At 42.3% G+C, this 22,325-nt stretch overlaps 1 protein-coding gene across 2 annotated transcripts in view; it reads left to right on the plus strand.

Moving 5' to 3' along the window:
• The first annotated feature begins 7,058 nt into the window (after positions 1-7,058).
• The window catches only part of jade2 (jade family PHD finger 2), a 175,479-nt gene continuing 160,212 nt past the window's right edge, over positions 7,059-22,325 (plus strand). For both annotated transcript variants that reach the window (XM_072375200.1, XM_072375201.1), the window contains exon 1: positions 7,059-7,962. The gene's annotated coding sequence lies outside the window, so the exon portion shown is untranslated. The remainder of the gene's footprint in view (positions 7,963-22,325) is intronic.

Consider the following 22,325-nt stretch of genomic DNA (forward strand, 5'->3'; position numbering starts at 1 on the left):
CACATGCACATAGCTCAGCACTTATGTTGGACTTTCAGCTCCGGGTGCTAAACTCTAAACTCGTTTATGTAAGTGTGTTTTCCAAAATGTTTTCACCTAAGACAGTTTTTCTGTCATTTGTTTATTCCCCTTATAGCTAAATCCCAGAAAGTCAAGAGGACTCATAAACATCCACGCGCACCCTCACCTCCTCTCAAATTTCTTCAGAACAAACCACCAGCATCACTTCTGGTTATGGTATATTTTGGCCAACTTCCAAGTCATACAAGTCACTGCTTTATTGAGTGAACTAACCCATTAAGTTTATGGCCTCCACTTTCAGCCTGAAATATATACTGATGCTGAAATAATACACTCTGTTCCAGCCAGCTCTGGCAGACAGTAGTTCTTGATGAGTCACCTAATGTATGCTTACTCAGGAGAAAACTGTAATTGGGGAAACATGCAGACAACAGGTAGCCTGTTCAGCCGGAGTCCTGGGAGAGCTACAGTGGGAAAGGATGAACCCAGTCAAGCAGTGTGAAGAGGAGGGCAGGGAAGGTAGGTGCTTGATCATTATAAACCAAGCAAATACAAGTGGAGAGTCGCCCTTCAAAAGCTGTGCTCCGTTGAGGCACTTTTTTATTCGAAGGTCATTGAATTTTTTTACTCAGCTTCGAGCATTAGCTCATGGATTGTTCATTTTTCTGATGCATCTACCACTCCACTAAGTGGTTAGAAACTCGGACTCCATCTTTTTTTGTGGATTTTTCTTCTGTTCATATTTTTGGAGGTTTGTTGAATGGTGTATTTGTCAAAAGAATATCTCCCCTAAACCACCACCAGCAGCAGCTGAAAATGACATCTGTTTAGCAAAAACACAGGAAATCTATGTTTGTCAATCTATAGGGAGAGAGGGAAAATGACAGAGTTGAGACACGGATAGATAAGACTGCACATATCATTGTGGTTGCAGGGGGTGAACAAGTATAAAGTAGAAACTTACTTCCGAAAAAGAGTTGAAACTTTCTTTCAAATGATACAGATCACCTCCTGTTTTGTAGTATGAATTTATACATTAAACATATCTCCTGTATGCACCCACAACGTGGCAAATTAGTGTAAATATTTCTCTCACTTTGAAAGAGAACTGCTTTTTAATCTTGTTTATTTTTCAAAAATAGTGAAGCGCAAAGATTTTTTTTTATAGTCTCTTGGTAAAAGTTCACTTGGAAAACTGGATCCATACACGCATGGTCGATCAGAATCTTCAGAAGGAGCTATTCTGCACGTGTGAGCCACAAATCAAGTCTGCAAAGTCAGCAAATTAGACGAGACATGATTCAACAAGTAGCTGGCTTGCCTTCCAAGTTGAACGAGTAGTTGCTTTTTGATTCACCATCACCAGTCACTTATTTACCAGTGCCTGCTTATCATTGATCAGATCAGTAGCTGTCTTCAGGTATATGATATAGAAGCATAGCCACTTCTGAGGGCCCAGTAGTCTTCATTGTGGTCCTTTTCCTGCTCCATGATAAATCCCAGGGTTTCTACCATGCACATCTGTGTGTGGATGAGGCTCCGGGGGGGGGGTCCAGATGATGTACCGTCATCAGGTCGTGCTCGAGGCTTTCTGCAAATGACCTCGCAAAATTGTCGTGGCCAACTCATTGTGCGCTGCGCATCCGTGGAATATCTTTCTGTTGATGCAGATTTGCTGGGATGTAGTGTTCCAAGTCGCCACTTTAGGCTGATGATGGCATTTACTCCTCATGGACTTCACCGGACTTTTGTGAATAGGCACAGTGTAAAAGCACCTCTAAAAGAGAGTTTCTCTCTTACCTGGAGCATAAGAAACTTGTGTCAGACACCTGCCACAAACACCAGATTTAAGTATTTACATTTAATAGTAAGTTGGTGCTGGCAGGCTTAATTAGCTATGTGTGACCTTGTTTGGAAAGGGCTTGAATATAGCAGATGTATTTGGAAAAAATCCTTTGGAGTAGCTTAAACTGTGGCTGTAGCTAAAAGCATAAAAGATAGCCGGGTGAAGGAAATAATAGAAACCAAACAAGGACATTCAACAAACCTGTATTGAAGTGCCCCTTTTCCCTCTGTCTTTCTTGGTCGGTTTTTCATCAAATATCCATACTTCACCATGGCCACTCATCCACATTAACACTACCGACTCCACTGACTGGCATACTGTACACTTTGTCACATTTTACATGATATTTGGTAATTATAATGATTAATATTTATATTTTGCATAATTTCCATCTGGTCAGAATCCTCGAGCCACGTTGTGACATCAGTAGATGGAAACCTGTGAGATTCACACTTTCCTTTTTTCAGATTTGCTTTGTAAGTAAATAAAACCCAACCATCGCCTGCCCAGTTTCTGCCTTGTTTGTATAATTCAGGTGTATATGTTTGAACCAGAGCAATTCTTATCAGAATGTATTGACTTTCTGTCACTTTCAGCAATATTAGCAGTTGAGCTCAGGCGGCAGGCTGAGAGCCAAAGCCCTGCGCTGCTTTGACTGTCTTCCCCTGGCTTGCTCTAACTTCCCATCTAACTCCTGATTGCACATGAAAATCAGCATTAAAATTAGCTTTAGCATCTAGCACTTTTTCATCTTTACATTGAGGTCTTTATGACTGCACTTGGTGGACGAACGCTTTACTAAGACACTTTATGTTGTCTTTTTCTTTCAGTTTCAAGAGGTGCCTGGAGCATCTCTGAAACTTGTTTAAACTTTGGAGCAGTACTACCAGAATTAGGCTACATTTGACTTTGCATTGACTTTAGTTCCCTGCCAAGGAGGGGTACTTTAGGATTTTAGGCTTGGGACCTGAGTGATAAATGCAGTCTGTCACCCTGGGAACCAGACTAATTAAAAACTAGTGCTCTTGACATGCTGGAACAGTTGGGCCTGTCAGCTATTTCACGTCCTCAATCCCTATCCAAAGTTAAAAAAATCAGGATATAATGCAGATGACATGGATACTAGAGCCATGATGCCTTTACAATGAGGTCTTTATGACTAGAGGCATGTCTTCAGTATCCCAACATGTGCTCCATTGTGATGCCAAAAGCAGCTTTTTGATAAAAAAAAAGGGACATATTTGTAATCACTTATAGCTCTTGTTTGTTGAAATGTGGTGTTATAAAAATCAAATGTGACCTATCTCATAGAAAAAGAGCATAATGTTGACTCATTCGGTGCACGTATACTGTGTGTGTGTCTGTTGTTCCTGTTTGTAATTATTGTATAATGTGTGGGTGTTCACAAGCGATATTACCAGTGAGCTGCACTGATTTATTTTATTGAAGACTATGACACGAGTAACAAAAAGAAACGGCATGAAAAGCACATAAAACTCCACACTGGAGTATACCGTAGCAGACAGACTCGGCTTCCGCAGGGAGCACAGATAATGAAACGGAATGTTTTTTTGGGGGGGGGGTCTCCTTTGTGACAAGTCTATGGTTGCTGCTGTCCTCACGTTGACAAATCCTTTTTTTGGACTGGTAAGAAATACAAATCTGCCTCAGAAATATAGTGAATCAGGAGAATAAAGTAAAAAATCAATAAAATAAAGTCACTTTACAGGTACCCGAATCAGGTACACTTCTGTTTGTATTAACGGCTTCTCTTCTTTGTTTGGTTTGAATTGGATGTTAACGTGAGAAACACCCAGAGACGCTAACATTCTGAATGCAGCGCACAGATATACAAGGCTCTCTGATGGTGTGCTGATATACAGCCACGCCACACACTGCACATTATCACAGCTTCGACACGTAAAAGTATGAACATTTTTTTTATTGTAGCAGTCTAAACTGACTTTATATAAAGTATAAACACTGTCTTCAAAATTTTACACGAACAGGCTCAAAGCTTGGTACGGAACAGCAGGAGGAAGGCATACTTTGTGAGCAAAATAATTGGGCACATCTGCTCAGATTGCCATGTTTGTGCACCTTAAGGGCCATTTAGTTTGGAACAGAGAAAACAAACCACTCAACTTCATTACTGCGCCCTTGACACAACATTATGTTGCTGCAACGTCTGAAACTGTGGTGGTGAGCGAAGGTGATTCATAATGTCGTCAATTTCAGGAGAGAGTCTGTCCATACTGTGATGTTAGGAGTAGAATATTGTTTGGAAAACATCTTGAAAAGAAGTTTCACAGCCATAATGTAGCCAAAGCTACCTTGAAAACTCGAAAGCCTATTATCCACAAGGCGGGGCAATAGTTAAAGATTTCAGCTTGAATATGTCAGCTGAAGGACAATGTAAACAACAGCATTGCTCTGTAGTAAGAGTCTGGGTTGAAAACAAGCCCACCTGCAGGCTGAAAACATTATCTGTATTTTCAATTGAAGAATATGCCTCTGAATGCCATTTCTGTCAATGTTATATAACCAGATAAATATTTATATGAGCAAATATAGCATGAAGAAAGTCTTGATATAAAATAGATGAAGCAATTACAGATGAGTTGCTTTAGTTTGACGAATGAATATTTCTTAAATACACTTAATACTAATACTAAATATTATTTCTATTCAAATGACTCAGAGGAGGCAACAACATCAGGCAAACGTGTCCATGAGAAAAATATTAGTCCCATATTTCCACCTCACTGTGTGCGAGATAAAATTCGGTTGGTCGACAAGATCACAAAATGAACATGAAAAAGATGCAGTCAACCGTTCACACAGTATTTTTCCATAAACATCAAACTAAGGACATATTTAAAGGACATCAGTGAATGTGCACGAGACAGTGTGATATTAAGTGTCTTCCTCATGAACACAGCAGGATGGTGCTATGCTGTGTCTGACTCAGTCGCATGATCACGCCTCCTCATTTGAATTAAAAATGTGTCATAACATGTTGAATTATAGGATCATTTTAAAACATTTATATGTATTTCATTGATCTATTTCAAGATCTGTTTCTTGGGCATATCTATTTCTATTTCATCATCGTGTTTCAGTTTCTAATTGAATATTTACTGGTGTTATAATATATATAAACAGTTCATCATGAACTGTTGAAGTAAAGAATGATTTAGTGTTAGTGAGTTTAGAAGAAAGTGCCACAAAAAAGAATACTTCTATATGATAAGAAAAAAAATCACACAAAGAGGAATAAATGAAACAATTATCAATCATGATCTTTTTTCCAATTATAGGATTCCTTTTCTCTTTCACAGATTTACATATTTTAGATATTATTTGTTTTTTTCCCCAAGTATGTATATTTAAAAAAAAAAGATAAGTTATTTTTCAAATATGTTTTTATTCTTTCATCTTTCATTGTTCTTTTTCCCTTTACTTTTCCTTTCTCTATTTCCCAGCTGCTCTTTCTGTAAAAATAATAATAAGAAGAAATAGCAGATGTGCAATAAGGTTTAAATGATTTGAAAAATTGCTGCACTTCAGGTGCTGCCCTGATGGAATTGCATGTCTTATATAATTTTCTTCAAAGTATTAAAGCCTCCTAAAGCTTCCTAAACCTTTCTGAAGCCTGGTGTTAACTCATTTGTTCTTAATACTGACCTCCTTCACTTGAAACCCCAGCCATGCGGTTCACCCAGCAGATTAAACAAACTACAATTACCATTTGACCTAGATCTGCATGAATCTCGCCTCCTAAATAAACAAGGTGCGTATGTCATCAGCTAGGAAATTACATTAGTGCACATTAAAAGGACCGTGGAGACGGTCACAGGCTGTTTCCTCGGGGGACTGGCTACCTGCATTATGTGGAGAAGAAGGAGGGGAAGAAAAAATGGTGGGATGCTGCCGTTGCATCTGAATGCTTGCCAGAGAAATCCCTCCTGTGTCCTTCACCGCCTCATTTCACTTTGAGCAAAACAGCATGGCACACTCTTTTCCACTCTCTCTCCGTCTCCCCACTGCCTGCGTGACACCTGATACGGCTGAAACGGGCACTCGTGCACCTGACGTGCTCGCTTTTGTGCACGTAGGTGAGCTGGAAGGCCTGTGTGTGTTTGATGAAAGTTGAATTGTTCCAGCAGCTCATCCTTGTGACCTTAATTTCAGTGTGGCTCCTGGCTCTGCGTCTCCATGCACTGAACAGACAATTTCAGCTTCACAGGCAGAGCCGAGACGAACTGCAGAGGTGTACAGTTCAAAGCTGCACATGCTGACTGATGAGGAGATGAGGAGGGGTGTGGCTCTGCTAACTTCAGCCTGAAGAAAAAGTTGTAGAGAATGTAGTCCTTCCTGATAACAGGCAGAGGACATTGATTTAGACACAGTGGAAGGTAGTAGATTACTCCCTGATTTTACACCCTGCTTCCCCTTTAAATATAGATTTTAGAGAAAATGTGAAAGTAGGTAAATTACTTGCCAGCCATTCCCTTTGGATCACTCTGTGCAAATCAGTCACAGCTGGAGCGATATCATCACTTACACTTAAGTGCAGCTGCAGGCCCTCTCCTTAAACTGAAGCTGTTTTGATGGCAGTTAGTGGTGATGGCAGGCATCAAACGCTGCTGAGGGGCTGCAAGTCAAGCTGAAGTCCGACTGTGAATCTGAAAATACAGGATCAGCTTGTAAGCAAAAACTCTTTTTCACAAAAACAAGTTTGCTCACACTCAAGTCTCAGGATGCAAATCACAGACAAAGGCTTTCCCCCTATGGTTGAACCTTTTAATGTACAGTCACTGGTTCAGGTGATTTTAAGATGGCCCCACCTTTCAGAAAACAGCACACTGTCCATTTCTTTTTGCACCACTTTGTGCAGACGTTTGACAAACCTATATTTAGTGTGGACATGAGTTCACCATACTTTCAGCTAAAATATATTTTTATGAATAATCCAAAGGATCAAACAGGATCAAAAGATTTGAAAAGTGATGTACTGTCAATTGAAGTACCGTCTAAATGAAGTTATACTCATTATTCCATTTCCACAGCTGAAGCCATAAACTGTGGCAGGTGAGGCTTCAATGCCCATCCTCTCCTCTCCGAGGCGCAGTAATCTTGCATTTGACAGACTAGGAAGTGCAGTTTTCGCTAACAGTGAATTGAAACTACGCCATAAATATGGCGCCAAAAGAGTTTTCAAGCTGATGATAAGAGCTCATTTTTCCCCGTCTCTCCGTGTTGTCTTTTTTTTTGCGGAGGTGGGGGTGAGGGGGTGAGGTTGCAAGACTAAACCCGCCTGTGCATTTGTGCAGAGCGGTGTGCACGTACAGAGGAGTGGAGGCAAAGCAAAGCAAAGCACAGCAAAGCGAGGGAGCAAGTGGAGACGAGGAGAGCTCTGTGTTTTATTTCTGAAGGAGGGACGTTGCGAAACTGGCTTGCAATCTTTTCTGACTCATCGTTTGGAAATATAGCAACCTTTTCTTTTCTTTTTTTTTTTTTTTTTTAAATTACCCCTCCTCCCTCCTCTAAGTCCCCCCCCCCTCTACTGTCCCGCTGGCACCGGGGAGGAAAACAGTCGGATTTTGACACCACGTTTGGGCTGCTTTTGCAAAATGCGACATGCTTTCCTGTGAGCAGTGTGCTGCGCGCACCTCGCAGCTCTGCTACACGGTAAAGAGGAGCTGGACCAGCGGCGGCACCCCTGTGTTTATATTTCACTTGTGAGGACTGTATCCCTGTCTGGCTGCCACTTTTTTTTTTTTTTTGGATTTTATTTCGGATTCGCACTCGCTCGTCCGTCTTTGCGGAGCTGACGCGCTGTCAACACGCACCGTGAGGGGAGGAGGAGACGGGAAGGGACAGTCCTGTCACCCTGCGTGGTTCAAGTGTCGGGGCTGTTTAGCAGCACTGCTAGCAGCCTGCCTGGGCACCGAGTGGGCAAACTGAATTGGTCCTCACCCCTCCGCTGTTAAACTACATGTGCCCCGCTCCCAATGATCTCCTAATCTCTGGGAATCGCCCGCCGTCCAGGACTGAGGACGTCTGTGTATCCAAAGCTGACCGCTGCCAAGGTAAAAACAATAATAATACTAAGATATGGAGGAAAATGTCGTAGTGGAGAGGGAGAAGTGCTGGAGCCGGGACTCTTAAAGCCACTTTGCTGCTGTTGCTAGTGCTACATCAGTGCTAGGCTAGCAGCAGGGCAGCAGCTCTGTACGCACTTTTGCAGGCAGCGGGCTTGTCAGTCACAGTCAGCAGCGAGGGGCGATTACAGAGAGCCGTGCATGTGAGCCGAGGCGGGGACATGCGTGTTGCATGAGGGGAGAAGGGGCACGAAAGCCTAACAATAATTCTAAAAGCACGGCATGTGCATGCAGATGCATTAAACAAACCTGGGAAACTTGGCCATGTTGTGCTGCAAACGTGAACGAGCCCCGGTGGGAATTAAGTGTGCGCGCTGGTAGTTGGAGAGTGTCCAAGTGTGCGTGTGTGTGTGTGTCTTCAACGCGTAATTGCAACAAATAGGCTCATTTTCAGCACCGTAGCGAAGAATGCGAGTTTTAAGTTGCGGGCGCGTGTGGAAACGGGACAGCTGGAGACGGACGCACGCGCGTCTAGACGCATGTACATGTGCGTGATGTGTGATGAAGTTGCGCGTAGAGCAGGAGGTTTTGGGTGTAGGCTGGTGGCACCAAACATCTCCAGCTCTGAGGAATTTTCAGGTTTTTATATTCCTCAGTTTAAAAAAAAAAAGAAGCGGTGCTGCTTTTAGGAAGGCTGAGCACGCAAGCTCACACATGCACACATCAAGGAATTAGAGCAACTCCTCTCTGTCTCCATCACCCTCTCCTCCTCCTCCCCCTCCTGCTTCGTGCTGTGCAGATCTAGTTGGCTTAAGAAGAGGGGGGAGTGGCTGTTGTTTACCTCCTCAAAGTCAAGGCTCTGTCTGTGCGACCGACTTGGATGAGTGTTGCTGTTGCATCCCAACCTAGGGGGAAGAAAAAAATGGACTCCAAATAAACTGCTACTTGAGATTTGGATGCAGGTGGTGATACTGCAGATGTGAGCAGGATTAATGGGGGCTTAAGTGGGGCATTGGTGGTCGCATACTATATTATATTCTGTTAGAATATATTATCCGTCTGTCTGTTGGTTGCCTATCATTAAGGGGTGGTGCAGTTAAACCATGTTTTTTAAGCTTAAGGTGGTGTTAGCCTTGGATCAATTAAACTTGAATGTCTGGGGATTTGTTTAATGTTCCCAGCTGTGACAGTGGCCCTTCTCACACACACACACACACACACACACGCCGCGCGCATCATTGCCACGCACGAGCACGCCTTGCAAGCCTGCACACCAGAAAATGTGTCTGCCTCTTATGCTCTCTTAAGTCATGCTGAAGTGACAGAGCTGTAGTGTGTGTGTGCTCTTCAAACTGTCTCTCTCAGACAGTCACACACACACACACACAGCCCTCCTCCCACTGGGTTTGAAACCAGAGATGAGTCATGGTGTGTGGGGGCATAACAACCCCTCAGTCCCTCTATCCCCCTTCTTGGTCTTTCACATCTCTCCTGATGAAGTGCTGCCTTGCTCGCACTCGTCATCTTCCCCCCTTCTTCTCTCCACCTCTTCCACCCTTGGGTTCTTTGCCTGATGAGAATTCTTGTTTACTAAGCAGATGAACTGGAATGAGAGCTGTTGGAATTTTGAATCCTTTTCCATTTTGATGGCAGCCCTCTAGCCAAACATCCTTGTTTCAGTCCATCCTTCCTGTCCACATTTTCGTCTATCCCTCCATCATTCTCTTAATCAAGATTCTCCCATCATCTGGTTCAGGAGCACAGCCGGGGGGAATGTCTCAACTCTTCCCACCTTCTACGTCTCGTGTAACTCGAGCATGCGGACCTGTTAAGCCTCACATGTGTCCATGTGCACGTGTGTGTTTGTGTGTGTGTTGTGTCTGCTGTGCTAAGCGCTGAGGTCTGATTGGCTAGAAATGGGGGTAAGGACCCCCACGTGGTGTGTTGTATCGCATTAGCAGCTGCGTAGTGAAGACAGGGGGGGGGGGGGGGGGGTGTGTGTTCATGAATGGACGTCTGACGTCACGCAAACTGTAACTTCAATCCTTCTCTTCCGCACACAGACGAGCACATGCATGTACTTACACACATGGATAAAGAGGGCCACAGGGCAGAGCGTGTGTGTGATTCAGAAGTCCTTGTCATGTAAGAAGGATGGGAACCCACCCAGAGGAGGGATTTATGTGGGGAGGGGTGTGTGTGGCTGCCTGCAGGCATGTTGGCTGGTTGACAGGTTGCCATATCTCTGCTCTCTAACTAACTAAGTAGCATGTTGTCTACAAGAGTGTTGATACTGGCTGAGCTGATATTTGGGAGTGCTTGCAGGAGGCGTGTAGCAGGGACACTTGTATGCTTTGAACATCCTGATGCTGGACTCCTCTGATCCGGGGTAATGCCAACTTCTAATAATCAGCAGCTCATATGTCTCATTTTGTAACTTTTCTTTCTTTCTTTTTTTTTTTTTTTGATGCTCTAAAGCACAGAGAGAAGGCAGAATAAGCAACATTTAAGACAAATATTTAGTTTGACTTTGATAAAAATGTAAGCTGAACTGTGTTAGAGCTGGAAATCTCATGAAACAAGTGGATTAAAAGTTTTTTTGTTACTCATGTAGGTGTTGCTAAGTCGTGGTTTAACTTTAGAATATCGGCTGATAAATGTTAGTCAGTTCATGTTTTCACGTCTGTGCGACGTGTTTTTATTCCTTTATTTGCATTAGCATGGCGTGTTTTGTCAGTGCATGCTCTCAGTTGATGACCCTGCTGTGCCCCGGAGCCTCCTGTGCGTGTGGGCACATGTCAACCCGCTGTTCGGTGGGCAGGAGGTGACGTCACAGCCAACTGGCTGAGGGGGTGTTTTAATTTATACGTGTGCCCACCCCCCCTTTACTTCTGTCAATGTGACTCAGCCTGGTTGATAAAGGATCATTGCAAAGTCTGCGCTCATAACATTTCATGAAGTGAAGCAGAAGTGAGTGTTGTACACCCTATGTCAAATGAATCCTTTTTTAAATTTATTTTTTGTCATGGTTTAAGGTCTGATCTGCACAGATACATTAGGACATATCTCACCACGCCCATATTTGGTTTCCTTTATTTGTATTTGGTCTAACATTTAATGTCCTGCTGTCTCTTCTAGCTTTATAAAGATTATTTGAACAGTTTATGTGGTTATTTCTAGCCTTTACACTATAAACTCTAGTATCCACTGTGATGTCACCTGCTAATTTGTGAAGTGCCTCCCCATTTGTTGCCATCTTTGAATTTTTGGATCCAGATGTGACCATGGCTGTGCCCAAAATCACAAGCTTCCTCACTAATCCTTTCAGACAATGTAGAGGACTGAATTCTGTACTCATGATGATGAAAGAATGCTTTTGGACACTACTCGGGTCATTTATTATTATTTTTTTTTTATGTTTTTAAAATCGCACGTGCCGTGACCGGCAGTTGAATTCTTTTTCCATCACATGAAGAAATATTAAATGCTTTGAGCCCTTTGTTCACAATAATCACGATACATTTAATGTGTTTTTGCCATAACGCACTATTTGTCTTGTGCCTGCAGTTGAAAGGAAAGCCAAACTTCTAACTCTATCATATTACACAGGGTAACTCCTACTCCTATAAAGCATTGTTGCAGTAACAGTCTGTTTACTTTGATGAGAAATTGTTAAAAAGAAAACCAAATATCTTGAAAATGTATGCAGAAAAGGGTTCCATGATGGCTTCTGCTGCAGGCCTGTTCATATGGGCTGTATTGTTAGCCTTTTTTCCTTCAGAGTAACGCTCTATGATACAAATTTGCTCATTATATATTTGTACAGCACTTCAGAGTGGAGAGTTCACTGCGTAGTCCATTAAGAGGCGGGTGAGCGGTGAGTGACTTTGGACACACAGCCCATATCTGGACTTGACAGTGGAGCTGGAGAGTGATCCTTACTTTAATTGGTCACCATACCTCAGGTTGAGATGATATACTTTCTTAATTATTATGGATTTTTTTTTTCAAAATGACCACCAGCACACTGGCCAGGAGTTGATTTAGAGGATAGAACTATAATTACGTGTTGGGGTAAATTTACAGACTTTGTATTTAATCACACTTTGTCTAACCTGAGCCTCTCGTGGTCATAATTGTTGTCGTACATTAAGGCGCACATTAAGGTCTCTGTTTGTCATATCGCTGCATATGCTTTTTTATTCATGCTAAAACATGCGCTGGCCCACTCCCAGGTATCGGGCCAAAATGCCTCTGACTGAAAGATAAAACTAGAATAAATGTGCTGTAAATATTTATATTTTTACAAAAGCATTTGATACTTTATCCTGTTTCTTCCTGATTGCCGGATCATTCTCTCTGTCTGCCTGCTGTCTCCTACTCTTATTTCCATAAAAATAAATTCTGAGGGATGTAAGCACGTCGATGGACGAGCTGGCAGATGCTGCCTGAGCTCCTGATGGGATGAATTTCAGAAGTATGTATATATGTGCAATCAGGTTGAGTAAACAACAGACAGAAACAGTATGTTATAGTGTTTGAATACCAAAAGAATCCAAGAGGGAAATATGCCTTTTATCGATGGTGCCATGCTTGAGTGTTGTTTTTGTGCTTAATTTGGATTTAGTCAAATGTTAGATATGTATTTTTAATGATCCAATGTGTCAAAAGGAGTAAAATAAGCGTGGAGGGGAAGTTATTGGAGTTTGGTTGACAGAAGAACAGGCAGTCAAGAAGGGAAGAAAAGCATAATATAGGAGAGGGTGAGGAAGAAAAATGTTCCTTAGGAATAGAGATGGATGGAGAGAGGAAGAGAAACCTATCAAAGGGGAAGAAAAAGGAAGGTAAAGCCAACTGAGACGACAGGAAAGGAGACAGATGACAGGGGAAGAGGGAGTGCCCAATGACAGACGACAGGAGATGTGGAGGTCGGGGGGTGCTGGTCGTTAAACATGGAGCTGGTAGTTAAGGTCACTAGGGGTGAAGGGCAGTGAAGTGCTCATCCTCCTTGTCCTCATCCTTTCCATCCCTCTGACACTCCCTTCCAAAGCTAATGAACTCCTGATGGCAGTGGAGACAGTAACTGTGGATCAGTCCTCCATCACTCTGTGTGCTCCTTTCACTCTTTCTCCTTCCACCTGTCCTCTTTTTTTGCTCTTCCTCCTCCTGTCTTGGCAGAGCCCCAGCCTCCCTGGCTCCGACTCTCCCCCTTCATTGTTCGTCAGCAGATTTCAGGAGATGGAGCGGGAGGCTTAGTTAGGAAAATAATTTGGACCTCGGCTTCTGCTTTTTTTTCTTCTTTTTACTCATTTCTTCTCTCTCTCTCTCTCATATCTTTCTGTTTTCCGCTCACTCATTCCTGCTCCCAGAATGCAGCGGCAGCAGGAGCAGTGGCAGTATCAATAAATATTGTGTTAATGTTCTGGTGGCTGGAGCCAGCAAGGTGATAAAGGAAATCTATTTGATTCCTGGGGCTCGTTTGTTTGGCCCATCGCCTCTACGGTTGGTGTGTGTGTGCGTGCGTGTGTGTGTGTGCATACTGTACATATGGTGCTTCAGCTTAGTCTATTGATGTGTGCGGGTTAGGGAACAGAGTGTTTCTGCCGTTATACTTTTACTTTCTTATTCAGAGATAACATGACTAAGCACCTTTCTCTCTTTCACTCATGCTCTCCCACTTTATTGCTTCCTCCTGTTTTCCTTAATTTCATTCCTGAGTTGCTTACACTGTTATATTGAGACAAATTCTCTTGAGGGCGAATATGGAATAACATTGCAAGTTAACTACTGTATAATTTATTTTCTGATTTGTTTTCATGTCACACAAGGAAGCTACTTGAAGCAGCAGCAGGCATGAAGCGAGCTTCCTCGCGTGGCACAAATAGCCAGTCGGTGCATAAAGTTGGTGCGACTGTTACAGAACAAGCCTGCGTCGGTCGCTGGATATGTTGACATGCTAATCCTGTTTGCTCTGGTTGATTCGATTGCCTGTATCAAGACTTACAAAAAGTCAGTTTGTGAGTTTGGTTTTATTTGTTTTGCCACGTTCCTCTGAGAAAATTGGAAGAAAATTCCACAATGACAGCCTTCAGAAATGTACTGTTATTACCGTACTGTCCTCTCATTGGAGCGTGTTGATAAAAGAAACTACAGCAACTCCTTCTTCTTCGTTCAGTTGGATCATTTGAGGATTGTGAAGTGACCCAGCCGATTACAGTCTGCCCTACGCTTCCTCAAGGTCTGCCTCTTTGGAGTTCCATAGTACTTGATAACCCTTGAAGCACGTCGTTACAGTATGAGAGAACATCCAGTAAATAGCCTCAGAGCGGAGATCATACACCAAACTGATAGACATGACCGGCAGCTTTATTCTCAAATACTTAGATTTAATTTGTCTGCAGTTGGATCCTTGACAGCTCATGGGTTACTTATCCCTTTTGTAGGTACAACCTTGTCTAGAGTCATGTATTGAACTGGCTCAAGTGGTTAACTCCAACTGTCTGCACAAGATAGCGGCTGCTGGCTGGTTAATAACACCACTGAGAACTTGCATCGTAATTCTTCTGTCACATATTGGCTCCATAAACTCTGGACTTCACTGTCACACTATTCCTCTATGTTTTTATAAGCTAAAATGAGGAACTGTTGCTCATGTGAGCGATATTTCACCAATGTCTGCTTTTATAACGGCAGTAACCAGTGCTATGAAAATGCCCTTCAGTAACATTTGGAGCTGTATTCGCAGCAATTTCATATCCCCCTAAAAGGTGTTAAAATGATGAGTCGGACAGGCATCGAGAAATTACGCCCCTTGTAGAGAATTAATTTGTGGTTTGAGTAGAACCAGTGAAAAACGCTTACGTTGGTGAGTTAGCTACAATAGCTAATGATTGCTAACTTTGTTTTCACAAGTTTGCCTTCACTTACTAATATTACAAAATGAGATGTAATGTTTTGCTGTTGAGCATCTAACAGCCTCGGAACAGCTGATGCGTTATTAGCTACATTACACAGTGTATACCAAAGCCTTTTCCGAAAGAAAGAAAAAGGCTTTCAGTGTGTGAATGGGATATTCTGAGGACTCGTATACAGGTGTCCTGGCAGCCTGATGCTGATAGAGACGTACTGCATGGAGGGAAGCGCTATCTGCTATCAATGTCACGTCTTTCTACCAGCCTCTGCATCCCAGCTGAGCACCACACACGGTCCCATTTGTTGTTACTGAGGCGTAAGTGAAATCCTGTTCTTCACTTGCACAAAAGTCACCCACAAAAAAGCTGACAGGAAAGCTAACTCAGTTTCTGTCTGGAAAACTCTGCATGAACACAGCAATTCATCACAACTTCTAAACCTTACTATCATCTGTACAACACAGGCTAAATAGGAGCCACTACCCGACGATATGTAAAATAACGCCTGGTGTTTTAGGAGCACTGCTTAGAATGGCAACTTTTTCTTCTGGTTTTCTGCTCTTGTGACTCTTTAAGATGCGTTCAATTAAGAGTATTATTGAGAGTACTATTCAAACCCATTTTTCCATAAAATATTATTTTTATATTTTAACACAATCTTAAATGAACTGCTTGTACATAGTTCTATTTACATGGCACTTTTAGGAGTTGAGTCTGTTTTTCTGACTGCTTGACATTAGGAACGAGCTTCCTTCCATTCATCTGATCCCTGTGGAGTATTCAGCGGGGATCCTCGAGGGAGATGGTTGATGGGAATGGTGATGGTGATTTAAGCGTCAGAGGGTGACTCATGGATGCTTTTAAGTGGTGCTGTGCCTTCCAGTCAGTCACGAGATGTTGGTGTGTGTTAGTAAGGGAGGACAGTATTAAAACTCCTAGCTGAGAAGTTAAGCTGAGCTGTATGCTATGGTTTTGTCTTTTCACTCTGGGCTTATTTGTGGGGTTTTTTCACCTTTGGGTTACAGCTCTCACTGTATTAGTGGGTTCTGGTCTTTGCAGAAGATTATTATTTTTTTTTTAAGTTATTTTGATCGTGCCATTATTGTTAGTGTAATTACCTCCAGGTGCATACAGTTTCAAATTTTTCAGCATCAGCAGAGATGTAGAAAACTCAGTTGGGTCGGATGAAATGAGTTAATTTATTACACATTATTACAGTCTTGACTAAATGGACTTTCAAATCTCTACAGCCCCTTGTGCAAAGACTTCCCCCTTAAATCCTTTTGGTTTAAAAAGGACAAAAAAGTAGGAACCTCGGGAAGAGAAGCTAAAGGGAGATCTTCCCTCCAAGACAGACAGACATGTAATGGATATAGTGTCCACAAAAAGTAGCAGGTTGGATTTACAGCGTAGGCCATGAGTACAGTTGCAGATTCTAAACATATGAAGCAGGTATCGCGCTGGATGTAATGCTACTTCCAGGTGTTGCATTACCGTGTGGACCTCAGCTTCGTGACTTCCTCGCCACATAAAAATCTGGAAAGAAGGAAGTCTACATAAAGACAGTTTGGTGCAACTCAAGCAAATCATTCATACATTTAAAAGACAGAGGAAGAGAAATGGGGAGAATGTGAACACGTGTGTGAGAGAGGAGGATAAGAATCTAGTTCTTTGTCATTTTTCATGCAGGATGCGTTTGGTCATATTTTATCAAGTGTAGGTCACCGAAGGGAGTGAAGCGTGAGTTATTATGCTGCCTGCAGAGGCATGTGTATTGATTAAAGTAGCAGCATATCTGTTGCATCAAACGTATGTGCGATGGACAAATGAGAAACATGCCTGAAATGCCTCATGTGCTGACAAGCTGTGACGGCCCACTCTGCAGCCTTGCTCGCTGTTCATTGGGGCTGAGTGCACACACAGTCACGCTTTACATGGTTAGTATTTGCACTTATATCAAAGTATTAAACAAATTCTCATTTTGAGCTGATGATGACATTGGATGATACCTTACTTACCCTGAATTTCTTTATCTATTCACTGTAACATGTGCAAACATATGGAAATACAATATCTATATGGCAGAAACAGATTTGCACTATTCAAACAAGCTTGAACGTCAATATTTGGTATAAGCACCTTAATTCTTCAACACAGCATAGTGTAGATGGCTTTTTTTACTTTTAGGTGTGCTGCTTTTTGCTCCACATGTCCAGTTGTTTCAAGTTTTTAAGGACACACTGCAAACCATGGTGAGATATGCCACATTTTCAGCTATTAGCTCTTTGTGAATCACCTTGTTGGTTCAAAATAGTATTCATGTCTCAAACTGTTATCTTCTGCATTTTTCATAGATGCAGCTAAGTAAATGGGAACAAATTATGTGTCTTCCAGGCAAGCTGCTTGTAGAAAAGTGCATACAAATTTTAAATTGGTTATTTGCTAAGTTGTCTGTTGTGTATAGACACAACACTGGTTCATCCCTTGAATGAGTTGCCTTTTTTATGCTTGAATGATTAGCTACTTAGAGTTAAGTGGCTTAAATAAAGAAAACACATTTCCCTGAAAATGGACAGATATAAGGACGAAACTGAAAATGAGTGGGGGGAAAAAAGCAGCCAATGCCTTTAAAAGACCTTCAGGAAGTCCAGATAGCTACTGCTCAATACCATTTTACACAAAAGTCTCAGTGGAAGCAAAGTGACTCAGGAGGGTAGCACGATGTGAGTAAGGTATCACCAGATTGAGAATAAAGCTGAAAGTATCGTCATGCTGTAGGCTAATGAGGGAAAGACAAAGAATCACCAGAGTCACCAGGCTGATCCTCTCACAGTGGTGCAACACACTGCCTGAATTCCACCCCCAAAATATGAAATTTATACTCTGAATTTAATCAAGTCGATGAACTGGGGTTGGTCAGCTGCCCAAAAACATGCGGTGACTACCCAAGTGACCAGGTTGTTCCATCAAGTTTTTTCTTCACTGGCGGCATGCCTATATTCTGAGATGGCAATGTCAGGATTCATCGGGCTCAAAGTGTGAAAGTGTGGTGGTACAGCAACCACGGCGCATCATGTTTACACGGAGCACCACAGAGTCCAGACCATAACCCCTTTTAGAATCTTTGGGACACGCGGGAAAAAAGCATTTTACACAGCAGCCCGACTCTCTCATCATCAGGACAAGAGCTCGGTGAAAAGCTGATGGAAATGAATGTTGTGACATGGTATAAGCTGGTTGAAACCGTGCCACAGCGGATGCATGTGGTAATCAAAGCTAAAGGTGGTTCAGCAAAATATTGGTGTGGGAATTTTTGTGCTAGGCAGTGAACTGTTTTAAATGAAATTCTTTGGTCAAGACCAAAGTGCTGGACTGGCCAACGTGCTGAAACCACGCAGTAGAGACAGCCAGCTAAACCTTTCAATAGAGATTCAGTGCACCAGAAGGGAAGAAATGGAAGAAAATAAAAAGAGAGGAAAAATATGAACCTCTCGAAATGTCATTGTGTTTAAAGGTGGGTTTTGGCTCATTTAATTCATGGACTGAGCAACAGAAATGTGTGTGTGCTTTGCTTTCATGTCTGGATGTGGTAGCTGCACACCTGTTAGCGTGGCCCTGATGGGCATGTTTGATGTATGTGGTGGTGTGTCAAATGTTTTTTCTTTCTTCTTTTTTTCCCATTTTGTGCTGTTGTTGGCAAACACGTGCGTCTTTACTCTGAACACTGGCGTGTCTGTGCGTGTGCACTTGTGTTTGATGTTGAGGTAAATACTTGATACCCAACATCACACATTTTCTCTCCGTCTCTAACACACACACCTTGACATTTTGATTCTTTCAGCTCATTCATAACAGTTGCCCTGTTTCTCAATCTCTGTTTCTCTCTGGCTTTTTCTCTATTTGTCTCTTGTCTTTTCTTTCTCTGCTCTGAACCTTGCCTTTTAAATCTGTGGGATTTTTCTCCTTGGGTTCGCTCTCTCCCTTTACCTGTCAAATTCATCAGTGTGAGCCTCTCTCTTTTGCCTCCCTTCTCTCTAGTGATTCATTCCCAAAATAGCTCATCTCTGTGTGTGTGGGAGAAGGTTGTGCAGGGTGAAAATAGATTTGGGCTTGTATGTCTATGTGTTGCGGTCTCCCCTGCATGTTCTCGAGTTGTTGCTGTCCTGCTTGCACACCCAGCATAAGCAATGAACTGGCAAGTGATGCATGCAAACACACAGTATTCATTCATTGATTCCTGCCCATCGCTTTTCATCTTGCCTTGTTTTTTTCCCTGTGAAGGAAAGACAAAATTGAGAGTTGACAAGAACAAACAAGGTGTTGAAGAGTGGAGGGAAGGTGAGAGGGTCAGGCAGAGATTGATGGAAGGAGGGGTGGAGGAAGGATTAACAGATTATAAAGTAGCAGCATGGGAGGGTATCTGTTCGGTATTGGAGATGAATGCAATAAGGCACAACATGTGCAGCTGAAGGTGGGAAGTGGAAGAGAACAAGAAAGAACAGGAATTAAAAGGACAAGGCAGTTGTGCATGTCCCTTGTTTGGGTTTTGCCAAAAGGCTTTTAAGACCTTTTTAGGCTTTTTTGCTCCCCATGCAGGCATGTCCTGCTCTGCTCAGTCAACCCACACACAGCATTAGGAATGAAAGAGATGCACACACTTTAAATTCATAAACACACAAATCTCCTCCCTGGACATGCAAACACTCATTTATGTATACACACACACACACACACACACACACAGCTCTGCCTCAGAGAAATGCCTTGTTATGAAGCAATTTATATGCAAGGATTCTTTATCAGACTGACTGACCTCTGGCATCTCAAGGAGTGCTGATAGTGTGTGTGTGTGTGTGTGTGTGTGTGTTCTGATTGTACATCTAGAGATTGTTGATGCTTGTGCCATCTGACAGTGTTGGGTTCTGTGTACAACCATTCACTGCAGCCACGGAACGCCTTCATTATCTGCAAGTTTCACTTACTAAATAAAAAACAAACATACAGTTTATCTTAGTCTCTCTTTGCATGTTTGACTGCCATCTCATCTCTTCAGAAGATTGTGTGTGTGTGTGTGTGTTGCATGCTGAATTTGGCTTTGCAGCTACAGTCTTTTAATAATAGATAACATTAACCATTATTGTGCTGATTGTAAGTGCTGCAAAGTGCTAAAAAGGACAGAAGCCCTCACCAGTGTTTCTGTTGTGGCAAATGCACCGTCATCTCCAGGGCTGGCTGGGAGATGACAGACAGACAGCCAAGCACAGGAGTGACATACTTGCAGACAGACAAACAGATGGCAGGCAAATGGGTAGATGGGCAAAGCAAAGAGTCAAGCAGTCAGACAGACAGAAAGACAGATGGCAAGCTTATAGGAAGACAGACGGATGGACAGAGCGACAAATGGGATGCAGCCAGTCAGACAGATCTGGATGCTCAAGGACAGACAGACAAAGTCCAGTGAACATTCTGTCATTTTGTTTGGAGTAGGCCAAAAGGACAACTTGATATGTTGAGATCAGGGCTGGTGACATTTTGAAATACTCGCTGGTGATTATTTGTGAATAATTGGGATGAATAATTGAATGGTCTTTCCTTGGTTATTTGTATGCACTATAAAAAGTCCTCTAATCATTTCAGACTTTTGTATCAAATTGATGAAGGAACATAAATGAAAAAAGAAAACTATCTGTTTGCCTCTAAGGTTCCATAGCAAAACTGCACATGGTAGATATGGCATGTTCAAAGTAGAGGTGTTTCATACAGGTGAAAAGAGGGTTTTTTGACGACTGTGCAGTAGGGCTGTCATTTTTCCTTCACTCATGCTCTCCCTGAGGGCAAATATGTTATTTTTGCAATGTTGCCAAGAAACTTAAGGAAACTACTAAGCAAAACCACCTTAATTGGACGGTCTCAATACCAAATAATCTGAGAATTGGTGTTTTACGCTGAAATTTTACACTGTAAATGATATCGGAACGAACAAAGATGGGCCCCTTTGTTCACCTGGTACAAAGCATCCGTCTGACTCTAAAACAGCAACAAATCTGCAGACTCGCCTGTTTGCTTGCCAGTCAGTGAGAAGTGGAGAAGCCCAAATAAGCGTGTCAATGTCAGGCGTTCAATGAATGTATACATTAAATTTCTACATGTATACATACACGTGTGTCCATTTGAATACATTTAAAGAATTGTGTGTTCTTTCAAATTTTATTTGTGAAAAAGTGACAGTCACAATGTTTTTTTTTTTTTTAGCTTTTGCTGCTTTTAGCTGTTTTAAAGACTTGTTCTCAGTATCTAAACATTATGCATTTTCCAGCAGCAGCGCGTTTTATTTATTTCTTGTTTCTTGTTTGATGAAATGCAAATTTTCAGATAGCTAGGTTAGTTCATGTATGAACAAAATCGATACTGCTCGAACTGAAGCTCAAACAGTCAATAAAGACACAATTTTTTTGTTGCTGAAAGCCAGTGGTTAATTAGGCCCAAATGATTTTATCAACCCACCCTCTGTAAGTTCCAATTTGCCGATCACTTTCTTTTGAAGTCTTGAAAATGCGAGCAAACAAAGATTTGAGCGTGGGTACTGCTGCCCAAAGCTGACTGCGCCAATAAACCACCAGCGCCTCTTCTGTTTAGGGTCGTTTCTTTATGGCCTGAAACCTTGTGCTGATGGCTTGAGCAGCCTTTCAGCTGCTTGTCATGAACAAAACAAGACTTGACTTGTCATTGACTGAGTAGAGGATGAAATGTCTGGATTTTGAAGTGCAGTTTCCCTAAGCCTTCCTTCACCTGCTCAAATGAGCAAACCTTAAAGGAAGAAATGTTACCAAGTGCAAATGAGCTGCTATAAACTTGCTGGCAGTGAAAGCACACCCTGAAACAGTCCTGTATCAAGTACAGGCTATTAGTCCTTGAGCATTAACAGCTGCTCTCACCTGACTTTCTCCTCCAACGCACATGCTTTGTTTCTATAAAACCTGCCGTACTTTATTGGCGCGGGGCGGCGTTACAGAGCTTGAACTGATAAAGTAGCTGACACATGGTTTTCCTTCCCACCTGCGGTCCCGTGTCCACATATAGCCGTTTTCTTTCAGGCATGATCTGTTGCACATTTCAGGGAACGGCCCCTTTTTAAGAATTCAGTCAGACATGGTGCTCTCGGCGGTATCATAGTCAGCCAATTAATTAGCTCCCCAGGCGATTGGCTTTCCCAGCGTGCATTAGTCAACCTTCTCGCTGTAAATGTTTTTGGCTGACTCAAAGCTATGCACAGAAATTGTGGCGTACACCAGATGATATATTTCAAATGAGATCAGGGGGTGGTCGTCTAAACCCAATGGAATAATAATAATATGTTATTCTGTATGTTTTTTTTTTTTGAGCTGGCAGTAGTTTCTGTCTGTTGAATGTAATCAGCATGTGATTGAAAATAGAGTAGTA

This window comes from Leuresthes tenuis, unplaced genomic scaffold, assembly GCF_036924035.1.
Source record: "Leuresthes tenuis unplaced genomic scaffold, fLeuTen1.0.hap1 SCAF_21, whole genome shotgun sequence".
NCBI classification, from domain to species: Eukaryota; Metazoa; Chordata; class Actinopteri; order Atheriniformes; family Atherinopsidae; genus Leuresthes; species Leuresthes tenuis.